The sequence below is a fragment of the Oryctolagus cuniculus genome, chromosome Y, assembly GCF_051225735.1.
Source record: "Oryctolagus cuniculus isolate XC-2025 breed Fujian yellow rabbit chromosome Y, ASM5122573v1, whole genome shotgun sequence".
Taxonomy (NCBI): domain Eukaryota; kingdom Metazoa; phylum Chordata; class Mammalia; order Lagomorpha; family Leporidae; genus Oryctolagus; species Oryctolagus cuniculus.
This window is the reverse complement of record NC_142889.1, coordinates 16,059,428-16,084,622: the sequence shown is the minus strand read 5'-3', so window position 1 is coordinate 16,084,622 and position 25,195 is coordinate 16,059,428. Positions and strand designations below refer to the sequence as shown.

At 41.9% G+C, this 25,195-nt stretch overlaps 1 long non-coding RNA gene and 2 pseudogenes across 3 annotated transcripts; 1 reads left to right on the top strand and 2 right to left on the bottom strand.

Annotated features, from left to right (window-relative positions):
• Positions 1 to 25,195, bottom strand: part of LOC149119286 (uncharacterized) — a 212,042-nt pseudogene that overhangs the window by 178,844 nt on the left and 8,003 nt on the right.
• On the bottom strand, positions 74 to 460 carry LOC149119288 (vesicle transport protein GOT1B pseudogene; annotated as a pseudogene).
• On the top strand, positions 2,915 to 25,025 carry LOC149119287 (uncharacterized). 3 transcript variants are annotated; one of them, XR_016228719.1, is made up of 5 exons: positions 2,915 to 3,165; positions 5,308 to 5,369; positions 21,014 to 21,115; positions 24,097 to 24,161; positions 24,567 to 25,025. It is a non-coding gene; the product is annotated as an uncharacterized LOC149119287 (long non-coding RNA). The 3 variants fall into 3 exon arrangements; XR_016228720.1 differs by lacking the exon at positions 2,915 to 3,165 and having other exon boundaries at positions 5,280 to 5,369; positions 24,572 to 25,025; XR_016228718.1 differs by lacking the exon at positions 2,915 to 3,165 and having other exon boundaries at positions 5,280 to 5,369.

Here is a 25,195-nt window from a genome sequence, read left to right as displayed (position 1 = left end):
TAATTTTGTGCTGAATATTCTTCAAAGAATTTTATAAATAATATTTTAAATGATTCTTCAAATTCACTTTTTGTTATATCATATTGTTGCTTTCTCCATCTTTGTTTACAAATTATCTAGTTCCAGGTAAATTTCAGAGGTATCCAAGCACTGGCACTCTTCTAATAAAGCCAACCACCACAGGAAAAGCCCCTGAACAAGAGAAAGAATCCATAAGTTTTGAAAAACACACCTACCAAAGGTCAACCCAGGAAAAATCCAGTGGCTTTCATTTTATGTGTTTGAAAGAAGAATCTGAATGTTCTTTCTAAACCAATTACAAAAGCCAAGCCAGCCACAAACAAAACATTTCAATAGGAAGTAACACTTTGTCAAAAAAGAACCATTCCAAAGAATAGGAAAAACACTCCAAATCCTGTAATCCCATTCCAATTTTCTGGGTGTCTGTTAAGGAGATCATGGCTGTGGTGGTAAGGGCAGCAGTGGCAGCAGCTTGGAATGCCAATGGTGGGAAGCTGAGTCAGGAGAAATGAACCCATTATTATTTGTAATCTCAGATTCAAATGGGCACTCAACACTGGTGAGTATTACACTATACTTCCCAAGGACATTGGTTTCTCCACTATCCATGTTACTTTTCCAAACCCTTTTCCTCCTCAAATTTGTATCACCCCTGACTGTCCCTTACTGTCTACTGATGACCTGGCTCATACTTCATTGAGCAAGTATAATGAATGAGTTGGGAACTCTAATATTCCTACCATGCAAGACACCTTCCCCACATATAAATTCTACCTTCTCTCTCCTCTTTCAACAGATGATGTGTTCCTGATTCTATAGGCTTCTCACTTGGGTTTTGGATGACACCCTCAACTACTTCTGCACAAAATTCCCCTCTCTATTAAGTATTTATGCAGAAAAGAAGGAAGGAAAGAAGGGAAAAAGGAAGGGAGGGAGGAAAAAGGAGAGGGGGAGGAGGGAGGGAAGAGAAAAAGCTGTTTCCTTGATCACACCTCCTTTAGAGTTACAACTTCAATTCTCTCCTTTCTTTCCCTAAAGTGCTTTTTACAGTCATTCTTTCATTCCCTCACTTTTTATCCTCTCATCAGTCTGCTCTAACTGGACTTTATCCTCATCATTTCATAGAAGCTTGCTAAGCAATATCGCCAACAACTTCAATCTTGTCTAAGTCAATGTCACTTCCCTGCCTTTATCTTAAACTCGCAACAGCATTCAGCTGTTTTGCTACTTTCTTCTCCTTGGACCATTTTCTTTCTTTTTCTTTTTTTTTAAGATTTTTTTTATTTACCTGAAAGGCAGAGTTACAGAGAGGCAGAGGCAGAGGCGAGGCAGTGGCAGAGAGAGAGAGAGAGAGACAGAGACAGAGACAGAGACAGAGACAGAGACAGAGACAGAGAGAATCTTCCATCCACTGATTTACTTCCCAAATGGCCACAACACCCAGAGCTATGCAAATCTGAAGCCAGGAGCTTCTTCTGGGTCTCACACACGGGTGCAGGGGACCTAGGAGCTGGGCCACCTTCTACTGCTTTCCCAGGACATGACAGGGAGCTTGATTGAAAGAAGAGCAGCCGGGACTAGAAGTGATGCCCATATGGGGTGCTGGCACTGCAGGAGGTGGCTTTAGCCAATATCCCATGGCTCCAGCCCTGAAACATTTTCATTCTCTTATTGTACCACATTATCTCAGCATTCCCCTCCTCATTCTCCTCTTCCTTATTATTTTTTGTTATTCTTCTTGCTTAACTAATTGTGTATGCACAGTTAGTTCACAACATTAGATACAACTTTTTAAAAAAGATTTATTTATTTGAAAAGTAATGTTACACATAGAGAGAGGGACAGACAGAAAGGTCTTCTAGCCACCGGTTCACTCCCAAATGGCTGCAAGGCCTGGAGCTGTGCCCATCTGAAACCAGGAGCCAGGAGCTTCTTCTGGGCCTCCCATGCGGGTGCAGGGGCTGAAGGACTTGGGCCATCTTCTACAGCTTCCCCAGGCTGTAGCAGAGTGCTGGATTGGAAGCGGAGCAACCGGGACTTGAACCAGTTCCCATATGGGATGTCAGCACTGCAAGCAGCGGCTTTACTCGCTAGGACACAGTGATGCCCCACTTACCAATCATTTTAAGGCTGCAGGAGTAGGGAGGGGGTGGTGGTTTCTGAAAAATTCACAAATGCAGCTCATTCAAGTAAAGTGCTCCCACCCCACCGCACCACTATATACGTTGTTTTTGTTAATTAAAGGTTCTGGTGAGTTCTAAGTTGGCCAGCAGTGACTCAGGAGGCGAGCTTGTCTCTTTGCACCGCTAGACTCATAAGACCTCGGTGCGCCCAAGTTCGGAGCTCACTGCGCCTCACTCACCCTTCCTCGCCACCAGGACGCCAGCTCCCAGTGCTGCCAGGAGGCGATGAGTAGCCCCACAGGCCCAGGAGCACAGACGCCCACCCAGAGCCCACCCAAAAGCAGGCCCACCTCAGGTGTTACCTTCAGACAGTCACTGTCTCCTGCTGCTGAAGACTACCCGGCCCCATGTTGCAGAGTTCCTGGTTCACCCGCTCACTAAGGAGGGAAGCAGAGGCACAGTTGTGCTTTCCGGAAATCCGCTCAGCTAGGGGGCAGAGATTCCCCAGGCTGGGGGAAAGGAGGGCCTGAGCCAGCCTGCGCCATAGCTCTGTGGCCTGGAAAAATTCATCGCCTTCTGCAGGCCTGCAGGTTGTGGCATCTCGCCAGATGGCGCTCTAAGCGGTAGCTCAGACGTCAACAGCTCCCTGGCTTCTAGCCAGTTAGTGGGCTTCAGTGCCCAGCACCGGCTCAGGCTCTGCCCCTGCCATAGGCCTTCAGCCAATCATCGCTCTAGAAGGGCGGGGCTGGCCCCGAGAGACCCGCCTCCACGCCAGCCGGCTGTAAAGGCTGCGGCCCGCTGAGGGCTGCGGGTTAGTAGTCTGTGTGTGAGGGGACTGGTACCGCATGACACCAAGAGTGTGAAAAAGCTGGAGAAGATGAACTGGTCCTCGTGAGTACATGCGGCTTGCTACACACGCGGCACTTTGGGATATCCTGTAACCTGAACGTCTGCAGAAAAGCCAAGTGCACAATACGAATTTACTCCGGGAAATTGTATCTACGAGGGCTGTGCTCGCTTTGTGAGTGTGGACACTCGGGGAGGGCTTGCAAGGAGGCAGGTGGAGCAGCCTTGTGTGTGGCTGAAAACCATTTCATCCCAGGAACCCTGGCCACGCTGTGCTCTTGATCATCCTGTGCTGCTGCTGGGGGGAAGGGGTGGGCGGGACATCGTTTATTTTAAAATCAAGATTGATATATTGAGGGTCCTTGTCTATTTAGATAAGAATTCTAAATATTGGGTTTCTGTAAATGAGAAAACATGGTACAGTCTAGCATTTACAGTGTGAGAGAAATACACAGGAAAGTGAGGGATTTACCAAGAGGAAGGGGGTCAGAAATTGAAAGCGGCTGTGGCACACCAGGCTTTTCCAGGGAGTAGACCAGAGGCTGCAAAGGAGAGAGAGCATGTGGGCAGGAGAGCAGCGGCGGGGCAAGCCAGGAGGCTCCAGAGGCAGCCAGATGGCCCCACACCAAGAGACGTGGGGTGAACAAGGGCCATGTACAAGCCTTCACAGTCCAGAGCCACGGGGAGAGGAAAAACTGTGCAGGCGGGAATGACCACAAAACCACGTGGTGTGGGCAGACAGCAGAGGGGCTGCTAAAAAGCTGTGTGCCTGGAGGCTTGGGAGGGCAAGGGCAGGCCAGAGGGCTCCATGCTTTCTATGCACTCCCCAAAGGGGCGTAATTAGTTGTCTGCTTGGCAAGTTGGGAATACAGGTGGAATACATAGGGGTTGGGGGCATAGTTTTCCAGCTCATGAATCTGATTAACTTAATCTTGTATGCCTGCTCATATCAGGGGACATGCTTTTGCTGGCTGAAGACTTCCTTTTGAGTCCTTTCTCACTTTTTCATGATAAAGCCGTTCTCACACAGTCATGACTGTGGAACAAATCATAGTTCTGCAGTGTCTTCCTCAAAGGAGTGTTGTGGGTCAGAGGGGTGCGAGGCTGGGGCCAGTCATCACTCATCACTCCCTATGCATGGTCTCTGGTGCATCCAGGACCAAAGATGCAAAGCAATTAACCTTGCAAAGAAACTGCCACTGTTTGTGGGCCAGAAATAGCTTTTTTTTTTTTAAGGTTTATTTGAAAGTCAGAGTTACAGAGAGGGAGAGGCAGAACAAGGGAAGTCTTCCAACCTCTGGTTCACTCCCCTAAATGGCCACAAGGACCAGGGGCTGGGTGAGGCTGAGACAGGAGCTTCTTCTGGGTCTTGGACTAGGGCTTAGGGATCCAAGGACTTGGGGCATCCACCACTGCTTTCCCAACTGCATTAGCAGGGAACTGAATTGAAAGTGGAGCAGCCTGGATTCAACCCATTGCCAATATGGGGTGGGTGGCTTAATTCATGGTGCCAGGTCCCATCATCTGCTGTTTGGACTGTACAATATGTTAAGATATCTTTGTGATGGGGCTGGTGCTGTGGTGTAACAGGTAAAGCCACTGCCTGCAGTGGTGCATTCCCATATGGTGTGGGTTCAAGTCCTGGCTGTTCCTCTTCCAATCCAGCTCTCTGCTATGGCCTGGGAAAGCAGTAGTAGAGGGCCCAAGTCCTTGGGTCCCTGTACCCATGTAGGAAACCTGGAAGAAGCTCCTTGCTTCGGATCAGCACAGCTCCACCTATTGCAGCCAATTGGGAGTGAACCAGTGGATGGAAGATCTCTCCCTCTCTCTCTTCCTCTCCTCTCTCTGTGTGCTTCTGACTTTGAAATAAACAAATAAATCTTTAAAAAAATGATATCTTTGTGATTTTAAGGTAGTTCTGACCTTTACTCTTAACATTAGTAGTTACAGTCTGAGGAACTGTGGAAACTTCAATAATTCAATGCTAAGTTTAAATATTAGGTCAATAAGATTGCTACTTGTTTTTGTCTCATTTGGTTTGTCTGTAGCTACTAGACAGCTTTATTGGATAAAAATATATTCAGCTGTAGTTGTGCTTTCAAACCTGTTTGCTTAGTGATTTTTTTAAGATTAAAAGACATGATTGAGTTATTTATTGCAAAATTTCTTCCACTCCTGGGAAGCCCAAAACCAGCAAGAAAAGCAAACAATAAACATTCATTAATTAAATTGAGAATCCTGTGCTCACAAACCTGAACAGCTGAGCTGGAAAGGGAACCTGATATGTGCCCTCTTAATTGCAGAACTTCTCTTGCAGGCCTCCCCCAGAGGAAGCACTGCTGTGGTCAGAAGGATTTGAGGAGCTGTGGGCCAGCAAATGTGAGTTAACCTTGAATTTGATCTACTGCAAATATTGCAAGAGTCTAGAAAGGTTGTGTCCCCACAACAAATGAGCAGCTCACAAGAGGAGAAATAGACTCAACAGTCATGGGAGCCTAGAACATCTTTTTAACTCCTTATTTTTTAGTATATTGACTCCAAGTGGGGAAGACAAATTAGCCTTAAACAGCACAGTGGCTGTGTTCTCGGTTGAGCTTGAGTCTGCTTTTCCATTGCATATGTTTACAAGATGCTTAGTTCTGAGAGAATTTGTCATTCCCCTGTGGACTTTTTTTTTTTTTGCATCAACAGCAAACATAAGTATTTGTCTTTGTACTTAAGCATTTTGCCTACTGGCATCTTTGTCTTTAAGATTTGTTAAAATTTTATGTAAGTTATGTAACTTTCATGTATTTCATATGTATAGGTTTTGGAGCATAATGATACCTCCCACTCCCCCCTCCCTCCTGCCCATTCTCCAATTCTTCTTCCTTCTCCCTTTGCCATTCCCTCTCTTAATTTTTTACAAAAAGCTAATTTCAGTTTATTTAATGATCATTCAGTTAATCCTACACTAAGTAAAGGAGTTCAACAAATAGTATGAAAAAAAAAAACTGTTCCTCAGTGAAAGAGACAGGCTGTAATAATTATTGATTCTCAAAATGTTCACTTCACTCCAATGCATTACATTTCAGGTACTCTATAAGTTACCTCAGATCAGGGAAAACATAGTATCTGTGTTTTTAAGAATGACTTATTTGACTAAGTATAATGGTTTCCGGTTGCATCCATTTTGTTGCAAAAGACATATTTTTTTACAGGTTATTAGTAATCCATAGTGTGTGTGTGTGTGTGTGTGTGTGTGTGTGTATATATATACTATATATACCATATATACCATATATACCATATATACCATAATTTCTTTATCCAGTCACCAGTTGATGGAGAACTTGATTGATTCCATATCTTAGCTCTTGTGAATTGTGCTGCAGTGAACATGGTAGAACAGTTAAGTTTTTCATAGGCTGATTTATTTTTGTTTGGGTAAATTCTAGAAGTGTGATGGTGTATCATATGATTGGTATATATTCAGATTTCTGAGGTATTTCCATATTGTCTTCCATAGTGGTTGTACCAGCTTACATTCTCACCAGCTGTGCATTAGGGCACCTTTCTCACCACATCCTTCCCAACACTTGTTGTTTAATTTCTGTACGAGAGCCTGTTGAGGTAAAATATCACTGTGGTTTTGATTTGCATTTCCCTGATGGTTAGTGATCCTGAGCATGTTTTCAAATATCTGTTGGCCATTTGAATTTCCTCTCTTGACAAATGCCTGAAAAGTCCTTTGTTCATTTCTTAACTGGATTTTTTTGTTGTTATTGAATTTCTTGAGCACTTTATAGATTCTGGATATTAACCCTTTATTAGTTGCATAGTTTGCAAATATTTCTTCCCATTCTGTCAGTTGCCTCCTTCACTTTGCTGAGTGTTTCTTTTGCAGTGCGGAAGCTTCTCAGATTAATATAATCTCACTTGTCAATATTTATTTGATTGCCTGTGTTTCTGGGATCTTTCCAAGAATCTTTATCTGTGTCAATGTCAAGCAGAGTTTCCCCAATATTCTCTAAGAATTTGACAGTATTGGGTCATAGCTTCAGGTCTTTGACCCATTTTGAGTGGATTTTTGGGTAAGGTATAAGGTAGGGGTCTAGTTTCATACTTCTACATGTGGAGATCCAGTTTATCCAGCACATTTTTTAAGAGAGTGTCTTTGTTCTAGGTTTTCATTGTAGCTCTTTTGTCAAAGATAAGTTGGTTATAGGTGTGTGGATTGACTTTTGGAGTTTATCTTCTGTTCCATTGGTCTACACGTCTGTTTTTATGCCAATATCAGGCTGTTTTGATCATAACTGACCTGTAGCATGGCTTGAAATCAAGTATTGTGATGCCTCCAGCTTAGTTTTTGTTGTATAATATCTCTTTAGCTATTCAAGGTCTCCTGTGTTGTTATGGAATCATTTTGATGGGATCATTTTTTATTTTATGGAATCATTTTTTATTTTTATGGAATCATTTTTTCTAGAGCTGAGAAGAATATTACTGGTAATTTGATTAGCATGGCATTAAATCTGTGAATTGCTTTTGGTAGCATGGGTGTTTTGATGATGTTGATTCTTCTAATCCATGAAAATGGAAGACTCTTCCATTTTATTTATTCTACTTCTTTCTTTAATGTTTTGTAATTTTCATATTAATGCTTTCACTGCCTTGGTTAAATTTATTCCAAGGTATTTTTTGTAAGCATTGTAAATGGGATTGGTCTTAAGAGTTATTTCTCAGCCATGACATTGTCTGCCCACTGACCTTTAGGGCCCTTGATATGCTGACTCCTCTGCATGCAGTGCAGTTTTAGTTCTTTCTCACCACTCACAAATCATTGCAGTGGCCACTCCTCAGGGACAGCATCCTTGATCTATTGAGATGGATTCCCTTTCAGATGTTCTCATAGCACTGTGTTCTCTGGAGTCACATGTTCCCATTAACTTCCATGATCATTTGATAATGTGATGTCTGTCCCCACTAGACTGTGGCTGCCAGGACTTGTACTTTTTCCTGCCCACTGCTGCATCACACCACTGAGCATGGTACCTGCTACAATGGAAGCAGTGCAAATCACTGTTGAATGTATGAGTGTTTAATGATCTTGCAGATAGACTTTGGTGAAGCAAGCAATATCTACTAATGAACAGGGAAATAAGGACAAGATATTAAGAGCGCATGGACTCAAATGTCTGAGAATATCTGCAAGACATCTTCCTTTTGTTAAAAAAAAAAAAACTCATGCTCGTCATATTATGACTTCTGGGCTTTCATGGAAGGAGAAGTCAGATGATAACAGAAACTAGAGTTTGGACTTTCAGGGCTGCTAAAAGCACATTTTCTCAGGTAGTGTTTCCCAGTGTTCTCTAGTATGGAATAAGCTGAAATAGATTTAATATGAGAAACCACATAACCCTGCAAATATACACTATATAATGTTCCTGTCAATTTCTTCATTTTGGTAATGTTTTGTCACTCTGTTCGAAACAGAAATGTTTTAACATAGAGTGATTTCATACAGGCACTCTGAAAAAACAAATAGAACAGTTTATGTTATCTGTCATGACATCACTTGAAACAATCCCAAAATTTTCACTGGAGCATGTCTCTTGTACGGGTGCTATTATCCAACCACAATATTTTACTATTCTTGGTTCAAATTTCTATCATTGTGTTGGAGAGAAGAGAAACAGTAGTGAATTTCTGGGACATGACAGGTATCATAGATGAAAGTGTACAATATATATTTGGGTGGTGTGGGACAGGGAGGTGCCTACCTTGTGCCAGGTGTCATAGTATTTCTAACTTTGTTTTCCAATATAAGCCCAAAATTGCAGCTAAAGGAGTTAGCCTGATGTTATAGAGCATCCCTGCCATTGAATCAGTAAGCTTTGACATGTACAGATTCCTCAATTCTGGCTTAGATGCTTTTTGACAGCATAAGAAAGTAATTTACTACATGGTGACTACAATGTTTTTTTCCCTTTTTTAAAAGATTTTATCCATTTATTTAAGAGGTAGAGTTACAGACAGTGAGAGGGAGAGCCAGAGAGAAAGGTCCTCCATCTGCTGGTTCACTCTCCAAATGGCCACAACAGCCAGAGCTGAGCCGATCTGAAGCCAGAAGCCAGAAGCCAGAAGCCAGGAGCATCTTATGGGTCTCGCAGGGCCCAAGCACTTGGGCCATATTCCACTGCTCTCTCATGCCATAGCAGTGAGCTGGATTGGAAGAGGAGCATCCAGGACTAGAACCTGTGCCCATATGGGATGCTGGCACCACAGGCAGAGAATTAATCCACTGTGCAGCAGTGCTGGCCCAACCACACAAATTTAACCTGATTTTTAACATCTTAGTTAAGGTGAAGTTTGCAGTCATTCAAGGTGACTGTAACAACTCAAAAGAGCCTTTTCTTGGCCTTACAGATAAAAAGAGGAATCACCTGGAGTAAGAAATGCACTGTAATCTGAGGAAATGGCATTAAGCAAAGGTCTGATTTTTGGCTCATAATCCATCATGACCAGACCATACAATATTTGGAGATAACCCATCTCAATAAAAGTTTACAAAAATAATTCATGGAAGTATTTTATAATATTATATAATTATATAATATAATATTAAATTATTATTATGTCTTGCAAGATAGTCAGGACCCATTGCTCACTGATGATATCGTCAATTTATTGATTGGCTGAATGATGCATGGACTCCTTAAGATTTATTTGAAAGAAAGAGTTATACAGAGGTGGGGCAGAGAGAGAGATCCTCCATCTGCTGGTGCACTGAATGACTGGAGCTGGGCTCAATCTGAAACCAAGAGCCTGGGGTTTCTTCCAGGTAACTGTAGTAGAGAGATGATTTGGAAGTGAACAGCTGGGACTGGAGTCGGAGCCCATATGGGATGCTGGAACTGCAGGTGGCAGCTTTACATGCTATGCCACAGTGCCAACCCCCAAAAACTCTTAACTGAAACTGCATGCCCTTGGGGCCAGTACTGTGCAGTAGCTGGTTAAGCCACCACCTGCAGCACCGGCATCCCATATGAGCACAAGTTCATGTCCTAGCTACCCCACTTCCAATCTAGCTTCCTGCCAATATCCCTGGGAAAACAGTAGAGGATGGCCCAAGTGCTTGGGCCCCTGCACCCACATAGGAAACCTTGAAGAAGCTTCTGGCTCCTGGCTTTGACTTGGCCCAATCCAGCCAGTATGGTCATTTGAAGAAGTGAACCAGCAGATAGAACACCTCTCTCTCCCTCTCCCTTTCTGTCTCTCTTTCTCCTCTCTCTGTTTTTCTGCATTTCAAATATATAATCCAATCAAAAATGTATTCTCAAAATGTAACTGAAGGGGCCGGTGCTGTGGCATAGCAAGAAAAGCCACCACCTGCAGTGCTGGCATCCCATATGGGCACCAGTTTGAGACCCAGCTGCTCTGCTTCTGATTCAGCTCTCTGCTATGGCCTGAGAAAGCAGAAGAGGGCCCAAGTCCTTGGGCCCCTGCTCCAAAGGAAGGAGACCTGGAAGAAGCTCCTGGCTCCTGGATTTGGATCAGCCCAGTTCTGGCCATTGTGGCCATTTTTGAGAGTGAACCAGTGGGTAGAAGTCCTCTATTGTTCTCTGTCTCTCTGAATCTGCCTCTCAGTAACTCTGCCTTTCATATAACAAAATGAATCTTTTAAAAAACATGTAACTGAAAACAAATCATGTAAATATTCTAGGTGGGACTGAACAAAAATATCCTCAGGCCAAGAGCTATTTTCTCCAGAAGAGCCATTGAAACAGTAGCATTGATTTTGTTCTGCTTGTTTACACTCCAATGTGAATTTGTTCTTTCCCCTTCATATATTCACCACCTCATCATGGCTTCATTTGTGTCATGCCAGTTTTACTTCCTAGTGTTTGTGTGTTCCCTCGAATTAGATTCTCTTCCAATTTGCCTTAAATATGGAGTCAGATTTCTTTTTTTAAGATTTATTTATTTATTTGAAGGTCAGGGTTCACAGAGAAAGAAAGGCAGAAAGAGGGGGAGAGAGAGAGGGAGAGAGAGAGAGAGAGAGAGAGAGAGAGAGAGAGAGAGGTCTTCCATCTGCTGGTTCTCTCCCCAGTTGGCTGCAATGGCTGGAGCTGAGCCTATCTAAAGCCAGGAGCCAGAAGCTTCTTCCAGGTCTCACACGCAGGTGCAGGGGCCCAAGCCCTTGAGCCATCTCCTACTGCTTTCCCAGGCCATAGAAAAAAGCTGTATTGGAAGTGGAGCAACTAGAACTCAAACTGGTGCCCACATGGGATTCCAGCACTGCAGGTGGTAGCTTTCCCCACTACACCACAGCACCAGCCCCAGATTTCTTTCCATAAACACCATTTTACCATATATTATTCTCTATTAAAATATTTCTGAATTACCTTAGAGCACTGGATTTAAGTTAATGAATAAGATTCTGATCGTACAGAATTAACTTTCTGGTTAACCAGGTGACTATCACCCCTTAGTTCCTCAGTTACTTCACTCTAAGGGAGTTGACTGGATCCCTAAAAACACTTCCAGCTCCAAAATCCTGTCTGGCTTTGGATGTTCCTTAGAGTCTGTCCCTACCCTGACAACTTTATTTTTTCCCCAAAAGTATCTAATATAAAATCATAGCTTCAATGTTTTTGCTGTTTATTCTAATTGGGAGGGCAGCAAATACTGCTATAAAAGCCATTAGGATTTTACTCTTGATGACCTTCTGTCTGGATTGTTCCCCTTTCCTTTAATCTTCCCTTATCTGATCCATTCTTCAAGATCCAGCTCATCTTCTTAAGGCACAATAGTTCATTAATCTCTGGCCCAAGCTTGCATTCAAAATATACTCATCGACTGCCTACTCAAACAAGGCCCTACTGACACCCAGAGGAATAAAAGAAATTCCTACCCATGTGGAATGTACAATCTTGTGGGTTCAAATGTCAAGAACAAGTTACCTAATAAAGCAACAAGGTAGTTCTAGATTATGACAAATGCTTGCAAGAAAAACAAACTAAGTGATGAGGCAAATGGGAGACTTGATTGCCTGGGAAGGCACATTCTATATGCTCCATGAATTTGTATTGACTGAATAAACTACAGGCTCTGCCTTTTAATAACAAATCCTCTTTGAATAGGATAAATGTGAAAGTTATTTTAGCTAGGTCACAACTTTCTCTTAGTTCCAGAACAATTTTTGCCTATAAAAACAATCTAACCAAAATATAATATGTGATATTTTAAAATTAGGAGTCATTGGTTTATTTCTTTTTAGAATTTATATATGTAACAGGAACAGATTTGATGTATTTCATATATACAATCTTAAGAACATAGTGATACATCTCATCCTCCCTTTCTTCCCTATCTCCCTCTTCCTTATTCCAAATGGTCACATCCACCAGGGCTGGGCTGGGTTGAAGGACACTAGGAGACAATAGCTTCATCTGGGTCTCCCACATGGGTGCAAGGACCCAGGGACTTGGGCCATCTTCTGCTTTCCAAGACATATTAGGGAGCTAGATTGGAAGTAGAGCAGCTGGGAGCCAAACCATTGACCATATGAGATGTCAGTACCACCCACAGCAACTTAACCCACTATGCCATAATGTTGACTCTTTCCTTCATTTGAGTGGTTACAGTTGCATTAGAGTTTTCATTTTGTTGCCTGTAATTCATTGCTATTTTATACAAATACTACTGAATTTGCTTGTTTATCTTGAACTCTAAGACCTCATTGGATTTATTGGTTTCAGGATTTTATTTTTGCTGATTCTTGAATTTGTTTTGCTTTATAAAGACAATCATTTCTTTTGCAAATATAGGCAGTCAAATGTATAATTGTTGCCTTAAGCCCTGTCAGATAATTCTAACATCTCTGCTTTCTCATTGTTGGTATCTACTTATTGGGTTCATGCAAGTTGAGATTTGCCTGGTTCTCGGTATGACAAGTGCTTTTCTGAGTCTGAGTGAGTAATTATGATGAGAACCTACATCCTATTTTGCCAAACATGCTGCAGCTGGTTTGGGATGTGCTTTTTCTATAGAAGCAGTCCTGCTTTGTTCTCAGATTGGAGATAAGTCCAGGTTCTGTGCTGGCTTATGTTGACACCCAACAGGGAGAGACAACCCTAAGCAGATCTGTCTTGTGAGGCTGCTCCTTTCTTGATCATTTGGCTTGGGAAACAGAGCTTTTGTTGGGACATTTTTTGTCTTTCTCCTGGCACTTCTGGGTTACCAGTTGTTGGGGCCCAAGTGTGACATATATTAGGCAAAAGGACAAGCTAGAGAACTTTCCACCATCTCATCTCATTCCTTGGGTCTAGTCTCCGGTTGTTTGTCCTACGTCTTTCTACATTTCATCTTTTTTTTTTAAGATTTATTTTTTAATTTGAAAAATGGTTACAGAAAGAGGAAGAGAGAGATCTTCCATCCATTGGGTCACTCTCCAAATGGCCACAACACTCAGGGATGGGCCAGACTGAAGCCAGGAGATGGAAACATCTTCAACGTCTCCCTTGTATGTGGTGGGGACCCAAGCATTTTAACCATCCTCTGCTGCTCTCCCAGGCACATTGGTAGGGAACTGGATAAGAAGCAGCTGGAACACCAACTAGTTTCCAGATGGGATGCCGGCATTGCAGGAGGCAGCTTAACCCACTATAACACAATGCCGGCTCCTACATTTCAGACTTTTTATGTTTGTTTCCTCCATAATGTACAAACGTTTTAGTTGTATTCAAAGGGAAGAAATAGGGAAAAGTGTGTGTATTCCATCTCCCAGGAAGTGAACATCTTCTCTACCCTTTTTTTCTTTTTAATATTTTGATTACCATATTTCAACAAATTGGTTTCTTTTTCAATCCTGCATTTTCATTTATGCATTTCAGCATATCTGAATCATCAGATAGTCATAGTAGCCTATGGCTCAGGACTACTATCTAAGAGAAAAAAAAAATTTAAAGAAGATCCAAAGGAAGCAACACATAATTATATCCAAGAGTAAATGATTGGTTCAGCCCTTTCTTTAGAGCACACATTAGCTCTTCTAACTTCCAACCTCAGCAAGGCAACTTGGAGAAGGGAAACTATAACCAGAGACAGGGTGATGGCTTTTTGTAAAGATTCATTTATTAATTTAGAAGGCATAAGTACAGAGACAAAGGAGACAGAGAGAGATAGGAGAGAGAGAGAGAAGAGAGAGAGAGAGATCTTCCATCTAATTGGTCACTTTCCAAAAGGCTGCAATGACCAGGGCTAGGCTAGGCTGAGGCCAGGAGATTTTTCCAGGTCTCCCACATGAGTGCAGGAGCTCAGGGAATGGGGCCATCCTCTGCTGCCTCCCAGGCTCATTAACAGGGAGCTGGATTGGCAGTGGAGCAGTCAAGACTCAAACCAGTGCCCATATGGAATGCCAGCACTGCAGGCCATGCCTTAACCTGCTATGCTGGAGTGCTGGCCTCCCAGAGTGATGCCTTTAAGAGGGATGGGAGCCGTCCATCACAATTCAAGGCTGTTGCCCCGAGGACCCCAGTCCTCAGACCTTCCTTCAACTCCAGAACATACCACCCATCACTCTGATTGAGAAGGAAAGTTAGCCCTTCAGCTCATCACTTGTGTATGGGCTTGCAGTTGTCCAGCATAGCTCTGCGTCAATGTGCTCCACTGGAAATCTCTGCAATGGCCCAGAAAGGCAAGCCTTGCACTCCACAAGGATGTGGGTCTTTGTCACCTTGATATAAAGTGGTGAGGCAGAAGGAAAAATCCACCCACTGCCATGTTACATTCCAGTTTACATCTATACTTTCAAAGGCTGTGAATTCCTCAACAAATATAAACTTGACCTTAATTTTCTTTTCATGCCCAATGTTAAGCACAATAAGAAGCACAAGTTTGATGACCAATAGACTTCTGTAAATGAACAAATGTAGAGTCTATCCCATAGAGAAATGGTATATATTAGGACTTACCAAAGATTATCTGTGTATTTCTATTTTGATTAGGAAAATATTCTTGGATTACTAAAACACTGTTAATCACTTCCTGGCTTCGTTACTAATTTTTTCTAATTTATCCATGAATACTAACCTAAGCTTAGGAAACAAAACGTATGCACACTTTTCCCATTTCACACATTAGCTGGCAAAGATGACATGCATGCTGCTACCTCCCTACTGTTCTAATGAATGACATAAGGTTTCCAAGTCAAATAATAACAATGTTACTCCCCTGCTCCAATTCTCAGCTCAACCCTGAGTCAAGGAAGCACATCCTGGAACAGTGTGCATAGTAGCACACTAAAACAAGATTGATTTAGTGATCCTGCAATGAATGAGCACCAAAGGGGAAACTTATTGAAGGGAAATGGACACGATGAGAAACAGTGACTTGATCAGCTCTTGTCCTGATGGTTGATGTACAATGTAATACTTTATCCATTTTAGTATTTTTTTTGTTCTAGTACCATTGGTTGAACTCTGTAATTAACACACAATTATTCTTAGGTGTTTAAATTTTAACTGAAAAGTGATCCCTGTTAGGAATTTGGAAAACATTATGTTGAGTGAAATAAGCCAATCCCAAAGGGACAAATACCACTTGTTCTCCTTGATAGGTGACAACTAACTGAGCACCAAAAAGGAAACCTGTTAAAGTGAAAGGAACACTATGAGAAACAGTGACTTGATCAGCCCTCACCCTGACTGGTGATGAGCAGCTTAATATGTTATCCCTCTTAGTATTTTTTTTGTTTGTTCTACTAAATACTTTTGGTTGAATACTGTAATCAATACACAATTTTTCTTAAGTGCTGAAACTTAACTGAAAAGTGATCGCTGTTAAATATAAGAGTGGGAATAAGAGAGGGAAGAGATGTGCAATTCGGGACATGCTCAAGCTGACTTACCTCAAACAGTAGAGTTAGAAACATACCAGGGGATTCCAATTCAATCCCATCGAGGTGGCATGTACCAATGCCATCTCACTAGTCCAAGTCATCAATTTCTGTTCACAATTGATCATAATGATAGGACTAAGAACCGAAGGGATCACATAAACAAGACTAGTGTCTGCAAATACTAGCTGATAGAATCAAAAAGGGAGAGAATGATCCAACATGGGAAGTGAGATACACAGCAGACCCACAGAATGGCAAATGTCCTAACAGCACTCTTGCCTCAGAATCAGCCCTTAAGGCATGCAGATCCGGCTGAAAAGCCCATGAGAGTATTTCAGGCATGGAAAGCCAAGACACTCTGGGGGGAAAAAAAAACCTAAATGAAAGATCTCCGTGAGTGAGATCCCAGTGGAAAGAACGGGTCATCAAAGAAGGAGGTGCCTTTCTCTGAAGGGAGGAGAGAACTTCCACTTTGACCATGGCCTTGTCTACATATGATCAGAGTCAGTGAACTCAGGGGACTTCCATAGCCTTGGCAGAGTCTAGGGTGATTACTGATGCCATAAACAAGAGTGTCAATTTGTTAAGTCAACAACAGGAGTAACTGTGCACTTGCTCCTCATGTAGGGTCTCTGTCCTTAATGTGCTGTACATTGAGATTTAATGCTATAACTAGTACTCAAACAGTATTTTTCACTTTATGTTTCTGTGTGGGAGCAAACTGTTGAAATCTTTACTTAATGTATGCTAAACTGATCTTCTATATATAAAGAGAATCAAAAATGAATCTTGATGTGAATGGAAGGGGAGAGGGATTGGATAAGGGGAGGGTTGTGGGTTGGAGGGATATTATGGGGGGGAAGTCATTGTAATCCATAAGCTGTACTTTGGAAATTTATATTCATTAAATAAAAGTTCAAAAAAAAAGATGGAATGTCAGAAGCAAGATTGGCTTCCTGAAATAATTTTCAATAAACCCATGAAAAAAGAAATCTTAATCAGTCACATCAATCTTTAACCCATGTAACCCTCATCAGCAGCAAACTCTTCCTGAAAACAATTTTTAATTATTTTTTTAAAAAGTTACCTCCTATGAGTTCACTAGTTACTCAATGAAATTAAAATAATGAAATGAGTATTACCCAGAGATTGAAATGAAATAACTAAGAATTGGGAAATAGTTCATAGCATCAGGTATGCCAACTTAGAACAAAAACATTCCATAACTCCTCTCAGTGCAGGGCTTGCAGGATAGCCTATAGACAGTCATATAAGATAAAACTGCACGTGTCTTCCTCCAGCCTGTGGCAAAGAAGGTCCATAGTGACTCAGATAGCTGATTCTGTCAGTGAGGCTGCTGATTAGAATAATGAATGAGTAGCCTGTCTGGAATTCACCATCAAAGATTCAGGAATCACTGAGGAACTAAGAGATTGAGGTCTCAGAGGGGATACTGTCTGCACAACCCAAACAGGGAAAGAGAATGTTTAAAGACAGATAGATATCAGTGCTTAAATAAAAATATTTGTGAACTCAATGAAAATAAAACAACTTTTAAATACAAAGATTTGAAAATACAAAAATATTTAGATAAATTATAAATGTAATGTGTATAAACCATGGCTGTTTTCTTTTGTAAATGATAAAATTTTAAAACAGTCCTGCTTTACTGTAACATTAGCAAAGCTACATAAAATTGATAGCTATAGTATCAAATTAAGTTGCCCAGGGAGATTAAACTTCTCAATGGATTGATTGCATTCCTAACCAGACTCTGTGTGTTTGTGTGTGTGTGTGTGTGTGTGTGTGTGTGTGTGTGTGACTGGAGGTGGGTGGCAAGATGATTAACCACCTTCTAAATAACTAAAGATATAAACTTGGATTTACAATTATATGGGTGCCTTAAAAACCCAGAAAATAGAGATGCCAAGTAAACCTCTAAGGCTGAGAGTCAGTGACCAGTGCTCCTTTTCCTCCATACAATTTAGGAGAATTCTGGGTTGCATAATAATCTCTTTACTATATAACAAATGCCTTTATCTTTTACCAAATTGTTATACTTTCCAATTTGAATTTCTCCTTCTGATTATGTTCAATTTGCAGTGGATAATATTTTTGTTTTACAAATTTAGTTATTTATTTGAAGGCAGAGTTACAGCAAGAGAGAGTGAGAAGGAAGAGATCTTTCATCCTCTGGTTTACTTCTCAAATATCTACAGCATTGCAGAGTGGGCCAGGTCAAAGCCAGGAGGCTGAACAGTGGATAATCTCATTAGTCATTAATCTGAAATATTAAGGTTTATTGACATATGCTATGATAAAATCCAATAAAAGAAAAAAAGCAATAAATATTGCTACCTATAATTTTAGTTAGTCTATAAATATTGTATAACTACAATATATAATATATACTTTTGTACAGTATTACAATATACAATACCAGGGATATACTATCAGAAATGAAGCTACTGATACTCAATTATTAAAACAAAAAAATTCATAACTATACTGATTCTGAACAATAATAGAGTGATTCTATTTTTAAATTTAAACATTTTCATGAACTCAAATGATTCTTTGTAGCTCCTAATAAGCCCTGGCAGTCCTATGTTGTTTAGCACTTCATCTTCAGTGCCAGCTTGATATTACACTGCTAACAATGCAGTAGAATTGAAGACCTGACAGTCACAAAATGTGTCACAGTCATGTGAATCTTACCTTAAGATAGGAATGTGTAGAATAAATCCTTTAAATAGAAAGATGGTCTTCTTATGTTACAAGGGAGAAAGAACTAGAGAGATAAAATGACTTGCTGATGTCTCTTAACTGTTTTGGGGCAGAAATAAGATGATTTCTAAGATTCTGACCACTTCCCTTTATACTACTGCCTCAACTAGATGAGCCCATAATTTTAAGGACATCAAACTTAGGCACAATGGATTTTTTAAGGTTACATGACAAAGAAGTATCAAAGTGAAATGTAAAAATCATTGTCCACATCTTTCTCTCTTCCCAATCCATTATGTAAATTTGATTTACAATTATTCATTATTCAAATATCATTTACAACCAAGAATTATTTTTGCTGAATTTAACAATGAAACTGCTTTTAGCCATTAAGTCAGTCATTTTATTGGAAGACATAGACATGGGTTTTTTGTTTTGTTTTGTGTTTTAATTTGAGAGGCAAAAAGACAGGAAGAGAAGGGGTATTCACCCTCTGGTTCACTGCTCAAATACCCACAATGTCCAGAGGTGGTTGAGGAGTGGGGAACCCAATCATTTGAGCCATCACACTGCTGCCTCCCAGAGGCCGGAACTGGGAATCACACCCATTAACTCCAGTGTGGGACACCAACATCTTAACCACAAGGCTAAATGCTGTCTTCCAGATGTGTTTTTTCATCAGTCATTTGAAAATGAAAGTTAAGTCAGACCTGAAATCTGATATTTTGGAGTCCTCAGGCATGTATAGGCAAGGTTATGCATGAGAGTTATTTAGGTGCTCAAGAGTCTGTAACTTAGAGAACAGAAGAGGCCAAATATCTGTGACAGGATATCAACATTTGGGAGATGGGTTGTGCTCCATTAAGAGACTGAGAAAGACAAGTCAACAGATAGCAGTAGCACCAAGGGAGAATGCTATTCTAGAAGCTAAGGAGAAACATATTGAAAAATAAATTTATTTCTTAAAGATTTACTTACTTATTTGAAATGCAGAGTGAGGGAGAGAGATCCATCTCCCATCTGCTGGCTTACTCCCCAAATGGTCACATTGGCTGGGGCTGGGTCAGGCCAAACCCAGGAGCTGGAACTCCATCCAGGTTTCCCATGTGGATGGCAGGGACTCAATGACGTGGATCATCTGCTTCTTTCCAGATGCATTAGCCAGAAGCTGGATGGGAAATGTAGCACCCGAGACTCAAGAGGGTGCTCATATGGGATGCCAGCATCACTGGTGAGAGAGTAACCTGCTGTATCACAGTACCAGTAGGTAAAGCAATTCAAAATGCCAGAGAAACATAAAATATCAAAGAAATGTCAAATAAACTTCCAGTAATGGCATTATGGTGCAGTGGGTTAAACTCCCACTAGGGATGCCTACAACACATATTAGAATGCCTGGGACTGAACCCTGCTTCTGCTTCTGACCCAGCTTCCTATTAATGTGCATGGGTGGCACCAGATGATGGCCCAAGTACTTAGGTCTCTAACACCCATGTGGAAGATCTGAATGGAATTCCTGGCTCCTTGCTTCAGCCTTACCCAATCCCACCTGTTCTGGGCATTTGGTGAGTGACTCATCAGATTAACCCCCCCAATCCCTGGTTGCATACGCACTCTCTCTCTCCCTTTTCTTCCCTCTCCCCTTCCCCTTCCTTTCCTCCCTTCTTCCTTCCCTTTATCTCCCTCCCTGTCACTCTGCCTTTCAAATAAATAAGCCTTTTTTTAAAAAAAAGTTAACAGGCCATTGGATTTATGATATCCATAATCATCTGACTAAAGATTTTGTATTTTATTCTTAATGAAATATGAGTATTTCTTTTTGTTTTCTTAACCACTTTTGTACAGGAGAGTAACAACATAAAAACTGTTCTCCAAGAAGTTTGATCTAATCACTTCACATAGGATAGACTGAAATGAGAAGAAATTGCAAGACAGAATACAGTTGTGCAGATAAAAAATGAAAATCAAACTAGAATGATATCATTGGGGACAAAATGAGGAAGGAAATACAATCAATGTTTTGCAAGAAATGCAAATATATATTATTTATAGAAAATAGAAAAAAAATGAGAGGTTTTGAAAAACTTGTGCAGAATTGAATTAAAGGACCTTTTCTTTGTGCAACCAATTTTGAAATCCATACATGTAACAGTCTTCAAAAACTTCATGGAAAATGCATATTATGCAAAAATGGTACATGAATATCAAAACAATTTTAAAGTCTATTTGAATGGTGATTATACTGAGGGTTGGGAGGGAGAAGATACAGACATTCCATTTAATGTTTCACTCCCAAAATGGCCAGAATAGCCAGGTCTGCTCAGGATGAAGCTGGGGACGAGAATTCCATCTGAGTCTCCCACATGAGTGGTAGTGGCTCTAGCAGTTGAAACCTCTTCCTCTGCCTTCTCAGGTACACTAACAGGAAGCTGGATTAGAAGTGGAGCAGCTGGGACTCCAACCGTACTCTGATGTGGAATGCCAGCATCACATGCTTAACCTACTGCAATTAACGGTAAAACTTGTCTTCAAACAGTACTTTATACTTTGTGTGTTTACGTAGGTGCAAACAGTTGAAGTCTTAGTATAGAGTTGACCTTTTGTATATAAAGATAATTAAAAATGAATCTTAATGAAGAATGTGATGGGAGAGGGAGTAGGAGGTGGGACAGTTTGGGATTGGGAAGGTGGGATTGGGGGTAAGAATTGTTAAATTATAGAAGTTGTACCTATGAAATTTATATTTATTAAAAGCTTTCTAAACACTCTATTAACTTCCAACTGGGAAATCAATAATTAAGTCAAGGTGGAGTTAATTTTTTTAAGGATTTATTTTACTTAGTTGAAAGACAGTTACAGAGAGAGGGAGAGAGAGAGAAGTCTTCCATTCTGCTGGTTCACTCCCCAAATGACTGCAACAGCCATCTGAAGTCAGGAGCCAGGAGCTTCTTCTGGGTCTCCCATGTGGGTGCAGGGGACCAAGAAGTTGGGCCATCTTCTACTGCCTTCTCAGGACATAGCAGAGAGCTGGATCAGAAGAGGAGCAGCTGAGACTGGAACTGACACCCCTGTGGGATGCCAGCACTGCAGGCTGGGGCTTTAACACACTGCAGCACAGCGCTGGCCCCAGAGTTAGTCATTTAAACAGGCATGTAGTCAAATCAGTAATGGCAACTTCTTCATTTCCAAACACAGAAATTGTTTTAAATGGCTTTAGAGATGTACTTATCTAATACTGTGGGTGAGACCCCAGTAGTCAAAATTTGTAATGACCACAGGCCAGCACTCCCTGAGGCAGCAAAGAGACTGCAGGAGAAGAATGCAAAACACCAGAACCAGTCAGCCCTAGATAAAAGTGTGTGTGCAGCTAATGCAGGACTCACAATCTTTAGATGACAGATGCATGTTTCACAACCAGAAAGAAAAGAAAACTACCTGAGAAGATGCAGAGAGATAGGAACAGGCACAGAACCTGGGGATTCTAGGGTACAGCTCCTTTGGCCCTCTATGGTTACCTTCCCTTAGCACACAGGCAGAGCCTGAAGCCTTATGCTACCCATACCCTCACCCCCCTTAAAGAAAAAGTCAGGGGGCTGGCACTGTGGCATAGCAGGCTAACTCTCCATCTGTGGCACCAGCATTGCATATGGGTGCCAGTCCAAGTCCCAGCTGCCCCTCTTCCTATCTGGCTCTCTGCTATAGCCTGGGAAAACAGTGGAAGATGGCCCAAGTGCTTGGGCCCCAGCACCCGCATGAGAGGCCTGGATGAAGCTCCTGGTTCCTGGCTATGGATGGGCACAGCTCCAGCCATTGCAGCCATCTGGGGAGTGAACCAGCAGATGGAAGATCTCCTTCTCTGTCTCTCCCTCTCTCTGTCTGTGGCTCTATCTCTCAAAAAATGATTAAAATCTTTTAAAAAAGAAAAAGTCGGAGGGGCCCATGGAGAAGTGGTACCTCCTGGATGAGTCCTTGGAGAAGAGGGCAGAGCAAGCACAGAGCTCACCCAGAAGTGCCTGGGGACAGTGTTTCCACTACTGCATTTTAATGGGGACATCAGCCACCTGACCACTCTCCCCCACCACACACACACTGCCGAGGCTTCATTGGTGAATCCTTCTAGACACCAAGGATTGGGCCGGTAGAGCTGCAGCTGAGACAACAGGTCCCATTCACAAATGGGGACAGGCCACCCCCCACCAAACACAGGTCAGGTCAGAAGCCTCTGACCAGCTGGGAGATTTCTTCCCAACCTCATGGCCTGGGAGGGATGCACTGAGAAGATGACTTTGTAGCAAACCTAGGAGTTTGACTTGAGATAGTGGACAGTACATTGTGCTCCCCAAGTCTAACATAGTCATGGGCAATGTTAATAGAGGTGCCGCAGGCTGAGGGAGGTGACAGGCATGCTCTGCTGCAGACCTGTGACATAGGAGCAGGGACTCCAGGCCAGGGAAGGGAGTCCCTGAGGTTCCCAGCCTTTCCTCTCTCCTCAGTGACCACTGTCCAGGCCACCTCTTCTCTGTGGTCACAGACAGTTTTGAAAGCAGTATCCTGGGGCAGGGGCATTTAGCCATTACTGAAGGTTACTGCAAGGGCAGGGAGGGAAGGGTGCAGAGCATATCTCTGAGTGTTTAGTCCAGAGGGAGCATTCCTCCTAAAACATTATAGAACTGCCTGCTACAAGCAGCCCCGCCATGTACCCATGGCCTTGATGGCCATTTGTCTGTTAATGTCTCACTTCAGAACATACTTCCAGCCATTGCTATTGGACAAGAGATGGTTGGTGAGAAAATTCTTCCTAAACTTTTTAAAGATTTATTTATTTATTTGAAAGGCAGAGTGACAGAGAACAAGGAGAGATCATCCATTTACTGGGTCATTCCCCAAATGTCTGCAAAGCCAGGGCTCAGCCAAGTTGAGGGTAGGAACTCCATGCTGGTCTCCCACATGAGTGATAGGAACCCGCATACTTGTGCCATCACCTGTTGCCTCCCTGGTGGATTAAGTCACTGTGCAGGGATAGGGTATGTCACCCATATTCTGGAGCCAGCCCAGCCCTCACCTTGTGGAGTCTGCAGAATTCAGGAGCTTCCCATGGGCAAGTCCAAGTTGAGGGACCAGGACAGTCAGTCCTAGCAGGATCCACCCATTCCACCTCCCCCTTCTCAGACACTGGGCCCTAAGCTCTCCACATTTCCTGCTTCTCAAGTCTCCAGCTCCCTCTTTGCAGAGGGGAGAAAGCTGAGCCACCACAGGTACACTTTGCCCAGTGCAGCCTGGAAGAGACTGTGAGATGACAATCTCACGAGAGTACATGTTTGCCTCTCCCCCAAGGGGTGCCTGGTTGGACAGTTTGCAAAGCGGGTGGGCATGGATGATGTCATAAAGCAGTAGCCAATCAGTAGGCTCCCTGGCACAGTGGGTGTAGGGGAGTGTTGCCAGGTGAGGGGAGTGAGGAGCTGGGCTGGGGTCTGAAGCCGCCTCCTCTACTGCCAGATTCCCCAGTGGCAGGGTCACCTCCATGTTCCTGCACAGCCCTGGTGATCTGAAGCCATACTCAGGTGAGATAGAATTTCCTGACCTACTGGCACTTCATTGACATCTGGGTCTTTGCTTTCTCCATGTTGTGGAGTCATTTCTCTGTTGTGTCCTTTGTGTGCGTGCATGTGTGTTTAATATGCATTTGAATAATGTTGAAGATATTACATAATTTAAATTCCTCTTGTAGATACATGTTTGCTAGTTTGCCTTTTGTCCTTTAATGTTTTCTGTTTCTTGCTGTGACTTATAATGATTGTCTACCTGGTAGTCTTGCTAAATTCACTTACCGGTTGTATTTGGCTTGGGGTTAGAGTGCATTCTCTCTTCTTATAATGGTGTCATCCATGTATATTGAGTTTTATTGCTGAAAAGTTGATATTTAAAGTTTATGTTTCTTTTTGTTGATTTCATGACCACTCCTCCAGTACAGAGTTGAAGGGATGGGGAGAGAAGACAGTCACATCCGTGTCTCTTCCCAGGATAAAGCTTTCACTGGCCCTGTATTAAGTAGTGTGCTGTACTCCATTTTAGACTATCTTGATCACATGAAGGAAGTCTGTGTTTTCCTGTTCTGCTACAAGTAGATTTATTTTCTGGTCAGATATTGAATTTTATTAAATGCTTTTTAGTATTTAAGTGGTCATGTAATTTCTCATATTTTTCACCTTTCTGGATGATTGATAGGATTTATTTGAGAATGCTAAAAATCTTCAATTTTTAGTGTAGCTCATTTGTTCTTGATCTGGTATGCTTTCCTAGATGACTGAACTCATATAATCATATTTTGCTTACATATATGTACCTCAGTTTATGAAAGACATGCTTTTTGATTTCATTTTCATTGTATACCCTGGTCTCGTTTGCATCATATGTGTAACACTAGCTTCCCAAAACAGATTCAAAAACCTTCTGTGTATGTCCACTTGGAACAAGTCAGGGAAATTCAGTGGTTTTCTATTTATTTATTTATTTATTTATTTATTTATTTTTCTCTTAGAAGTGTATAATGTTCCATAAGTCTGGACCCAGATTTTTCCTTGTGGAACATTTTTCT